Source organism: Papaver somniferum, chromosome 1, assembly GCF_003573695.1.
Source record: "Papaver somniferum cultivar HN1 chromosome 1, ASM357369v1, whole genome shotgun sequence".
Taxonomy (NCBI): Eukaryota; Viridiplantae; Streptophyta; class Magnoliopsida; order Ranunculales; family Papaveraceae; genus Papaver; species Papaver somniferum.
Genome location: NC_039358.1, coordinates 82838221 through 82844414, shown reverse-complemented (window position 1 = coordinate 82844414; position 6194 = coordinate 82838221).

Below are 6194 nucleotides of genomic sequence, written 5' to 3'. Positions count from 1 at the left end.
GATTGTGGGTAGGATTTTGCACCTACTAATTAATCCATGGCGGATTAATTTCCTAGTTCTTCTAGGCTTAATTTCGACAGGCGAGGTCTAATATACTGCGCAGGGCGCAAAACCCTAATTTTTGCAAATTAGTCAGGGTAATATCTGAATCTTGTGAATTATCACAAAATTGATTGAATTATATGTGTTGACAAAGAGTTCTTTAAGTTTTATTGTCATAGAGCAGTATGCTTTCCGATTGAGTACTTTTATGCAAGGACCTTAACCTTGATACTTGGAAATTCATGCTACTCTGTTGCGAGTGAACTCAAATTGTCATGTCATATCAACATTAAGGGTTCAGCCGGGGGAACATAGCACAGAAAGCATTTCAAAGAAACTTATATTAATTGAATAATATAGGCAGGGTGCCGAAATTTACAGAATATTTGGGATTGTTGCTACATGCACCATTATGGATAAATTTCATGTAAATATATTGAATTGCTCAATAAATGCACCAGTGAAGAGGTTGGACACTCATCACTTTTCATGGCTCAGTTTCTTTGCAGAATGACGGCACGAGTTTTTACAATTTTAACCCTGAACTAAAAACCACCATCAACAACAGCAGAAAATTCCAGTCACAAACCTACGCCAGCATGCGTACGCGTACGCGCATTTAGGTTCCCTGACTTCTCAAACCAACAGGTACGCATACGGGTATGCATACTATGGTTCATGGACATGGATCACATATATGCAAGAGTGCACAACATGTTTATAATCCAATGTTGGTTAAGTGTTCTAAACTCTTATTTCAATCATTGAAACTTTCTTAGAGGATGACAATAGCCGTTTTCACACACTATTAGCATCAAAGAAATTTTCAAGTTATTGAAATAATCATAACGAAACATTCCAAGTCTACACCAAATGATTGTATCACACAAACCATGTAAGATGTTACTCGGTGATTTTCACATGATCATCTTTTGACTTTCGTCAAGAATATATGATGAACTTGGTTTAAGCGAAAGCTTAACAACACATATTTCGAGAAATATGTAAGCGAGTTAATCTCAGCTCGAAATCTCAAATGTGTATAATCGACAACTATATTGTAATACGACTTATGTCTCAATATAGGAGATAGGGTATAAATAGACTTTCCAAGTGATAGATGAGTTTTAGTCTCCACATACCTTTTGTTGATGAAGTTCCACTAACTCTCCTTAATAGTTCTTCGTTTTTCATTTGATGAACGCCGTGAAGTCTAGTGCTTAACTACACAACTATCATAGTCCGAGACATCACTATAAGTAGACTAGAAATCAAGACTTATAGTTTTGATCACTAACATTGACAAACAAGCTTGAGATAGAAACGCTTGCGAGTTCGACCGAGCAGTGCTCTAAAAATATTGTTGAGCACGAAGATCCCATTGAAGATTATTGTTATAAAGATTCTGTAGTTCATAGTTTGGGTTCTGCAAGTGATGAAGAAAATTGTGAAATAGATGATCAATGTTGTGATAATGCAGAAAATCCCGAGTCGGGAGAAATAATTTTTTGTAAGATAACTGAATTTTGGAATGAAGGAGAACCAAAGGTTGGAATGATATTTGAAACAACACAGAAAGCTTATGATTTTTATAATAGCTACGCAAGAAATATAGGATTTAGTGTATGGATTCAGAGAAAAAAAATAAGAACATGGATGATTCTAGTAAAGTTAATCGACAACAACTAGTTTGTGCATGCCAAGGTTGGTATAGAAAAGTTAGGACACTGATAAAGAAAAGAGCTGAAAGGAGATTTGGATGTGAAGCGTTGCTTGAATATAAACTTAATTATGTTGATACATATATAGTAATAGCCTTTCGTGCGGATCATACACACAAACTAGTTCCACAATGGGGTTCACATCGATTGAAGTCCTAAAGGAAAATTGAGTATGTTCAAGAAGAAATTATTGATATTATGTATTTGTCAGGAATAAAACCATCACAAATTTATTCTTACATGCGTGAAAATTCTGTAGGAGCCAAAAGCCTTAACTTTACAAAAAAGGATTCTGACAATTTGATACAGAAGAAACGAGCTGAGTTCTTTAAGAAGGTTGATGCACAATGTCTTCTTGACTATATCAAGCAAAAGAAACAAGAAAACAAACATTTCTTTTACTCTTTTCGAACCAATACAAATGGAGTGATACATGGTGTTTTTTTTTTTGTGACGCAAAGTCGCGAAGAGATTATGCATTATTTGGAGATGCAGTATGTTTCAACACAACCTTCAAGACAAACAATTACAACATGCTTTGTGCACCTATTGTTGGAATAAATAACCATGGGCAAACAACCCTTTTTTGATGTGGATTAATAGATGATGAATCAGCTGATGCAGCTCAATGGTTGTTTAATATTTTTTTGGAGGGCATGGGAGGATAGAGGCCTACAAGTATCTTTACAGATCAAGCTAAAGTAATTCTAAAAGCTGTGGAAGAAGTATTTCCAGATACTCACCATGGATTATGCTTATGGCATACATATCAAAACGCGGCTAAGCACTTAAGTAAGATATTTACCAACTTTAAATCTTTCGCACCAGATCTCAAGTCCTGCATATATAATCCAGAAACAATTGAAGAGTTTGAAAAAAGTTGGAAAAAGTTGCTTGTATAATATAAGCTTACAAAAAATTAGTGGTTACAGGGAATATATGATTTGTGAGAGAAGTGGGCTCAGGCTTATAGTCGTTCGTATTTTTGTGCTGGCATAACCACAACACAAAGGAGTGAGATCATTAATAAGTTTCTAAAAGGCTATTTTAGCGATGGTAAAATTCTTCTTTCGAAAATTTGTTGATCAATACTCTATGGCCATGACTGATCGACGTGAAAGTGAAATAGCAGAAGAAATTGGTATACAGTAAACATTTCCTAATCTGATTTCTCCGTGGTATGTAGAATGTGAAGCAGCAAAATTCTACACTAGAAAGATTTTTAATGTTTAACAAGAAGAGCTTCAGTTAACTATTGGGATGTTACTGGAAACTGAAAGAGAAGACAGAGTGATTCGTATATACAAGGAAAAAGATATAGGTGTCTTCAGAATGACTCGAACACTTACACTTAATAGTACAGAGAATTCAGTTTCATGCTCTTGTAGGAAGTTTGAATTTAGTTGAATTCTTTACGACCGTGTGCTTAAAGTATTTCATGATTTACAGTACAAGAATTTACCGTCTAGGTACTATTTAAAGAGATGGTCTAGAGAAGCTACAAATGAAGTTGTTTTCGACTTTCGTGGCGATTTAATCCCTGATGACGGATCCATCCGCTACAGAATGCTACAGTGAATTGTCACATATTTCGCAAAAGATTGTGACCAAGTGTTGTTCAAAATCAAATTAGTTGTTTGCTCTGACCAAGTCACTAATGTTAAAAACGGAGCAAGATATGGAGACATATATTCGTTCAGTGGAAGAACAAGAATACATGGTTCACAAAAGTACATCTACCACAAATTCAAACATGGTACCTACTGTGACTGAAGAGGTAGTATTGCGAGACCCACAAAAAAGAGATTCTCGCCGCCAGTCGAGCAAAAGGTTAAAGTGCTCGCTGGACATATCATCTAAAAGTTCGGATAAAAAAGGTTAGTCCATCTCTCGTACATACTTTGAATGTGATATATCTATCCTTGTTTTTTCTGGAACATTAATATTATCATACTTTTGATTTCAGGTGGTAATGCAAACTAACACCACGTTTGTTTACTCCTGACTCATCTGAGTCGTCTGGATCTGAATCATCTGGATCTGAGTGAAATCACCTGACTCATCTGGATCTGAGTCAATATGTTTGTTTTGAGTCAGATCTGACTCATCTGATTCGGAAATAAGTGAGTTAGTGGTTTGGTCCCATGACTCAGGGGTATTTTGTTACCTGACTCAAATGAATCCGAGTCAGGGGTTATGTCTGAGTCATAGGTCGAGTCAGATCTGACTCAAAATGGAAAACAAACGGTCTGACTGTTGACTCGGTCCGAGTCAGGGGTTGACTCAGATTCAAACGCCGAGTCAGCTGCAAACAAACAAACAAACAAGTGATCACCGTGACTGAAACAGGAACGTCAAGTATACACCAACCAGTACAGGTTATACATAATTTTTAGTTTCAATATTTTCTACATATTATTCATAAGAAAAATCCATGCTACACTCATGTAATGCTGTAAAACAGTTGCAGTCGACGTATCCACAAGTCGTTTATCCCCCACCAGTCTGTAGTGATCCAATATATAATTTTGTGTTGGCACAACAAAGGGCACTACCACAAAATGACTCTCTTTTGACTCTGCAGGTCTATATCAACTTGCATAAATTAGAAATGAACCATATGTAGGTTGTGACTATACTAAAATGTAGCTAACTGTCACTGTTGCTATGAACTATGAATAGACAACATGCTTACAAAATTCTATGGTCGTTGGTGCACACAGTTATCTTTACAATGTTGGTGCATAAGTCTTTACGGCAAAACAAAAATCTAAAATCTGCAGAACATGCCAAAGAGAAGGTCACGACACGCGAAATCACAAGAAAAGGAAACAGGAAGACGAGAAAAAGAAACAGGAAGGCATACAAGATATGATTGATAATAGTTAGAGGGTTCCAATCGTGTTTCTTCTTTTTTCTGCTCGCGACTATTTGCTTTCTTATTTTAGTCTTTTGTAATTCATGTGTGGCTCAAAATTTGTAGGAATATTTCAGTTTCACCTTATATTAGGGCTGTCAATGGGTACCCATTACCCGGATCCGGAACCGGACCCGGTATATTAGGGTCCGGTACCGGGTCCTAAAGTTGGACCCATTAGCTACTTAGGACCCGACGGGTAATTACCCGAGTGGACCCGAATTTAAACGGGTCCAAACGGGTAATACCCATTGGGTACCCGCGGGTATCGGGTACCCGTTTATTCATTCTTTTATTCATGTTTTTAGCAAAATTATAAGTATTTTTTCTACTTTTAGCTTTGATATTTTACTCATTTAAATTTTTTCTCTTATATTTAATCTTTATTTAGTACATTCATAAGAAATAATAATAATTTTTTATAAAAATTACTTAAATCCAAGCTAAAAAGAGAAATATATTAAGTTTTTGAGATTTTTTAAATAGTTTTCTTTAGACCCAATGGGTACCCGGAACCGACGGGTACCCGGATATTTAAACGGGTCCGGTTCTGGGTCCACAAATTTAGGAATCGGACCCGACCTTTATAAGTAGGGTCCGGGTCTAGTGATACCCGGGAGGACCCGGACCCGTTGACACCCTACCTTATACTTTTCTTAGCAAAGTTTTGTTTGTAATTCAGACCCTTAACTTGCACTGATTGTTGTTTCAACTTGAAGACAAAGCAGATAGACTGCAGTACAAGAGTTAATGAAACAACTTCAAGAGCTTTTGTCTTCGCAGTTGCAGAGGCATCAACTACTAAACTCTCATCTTCATTTTTGTTGAACATGTATAAATGAAACAGAATCTTCAGATCCTCCAATTACTGAAGTTAATAGAGTTGCCTTCTAGAGAGATGTGCGTAGTTATGAGATTGATAATTCCATATATACATGTTTCCTAATTTGTTAAAGAAAATAAAATTATAAAAATAAAAAAATAATAGATAACATTATAAATTTTTCAGCTAATTAGAAGGGAAGGAACGCGCACTCCGATTAAACGCGGGTGCACATATATGGATTCTGGTTTTTGAATAAAATTTCAGGAAAATTGTGCATTTAGACAATTTGCTTTTAAAAATATTTGATTTTTAAATACTAGAACTACGTAATTATAAATTCAACCCAAAAATTTAAAAGGACGAAATTCATTTTCCAACTAGGATATTTTCAAAGTAGTGGGTGGCTTGGTGCTGTCTAAAGAGCGTCTTTCACCCATGCCTAACGTAACTTATGAGTGGACCCACTTATTTATTATGAAAAATAATCAAATCCATGGGGAAAGCAAATTTTGAATGTTTGTTACAAAGTGCTTTTACGGTGAAAGAGCAATCTAACCCACCTGATAAGAGGTGGAAATCAACCAAATGCACATCAACGATTCTCCCTCTTTGACTGAATAAATCCTAATAGCTGAGATTATGTTTTTTTCCCAACTCACCTAAAGAAATGAGTCAACAAAATCATCGA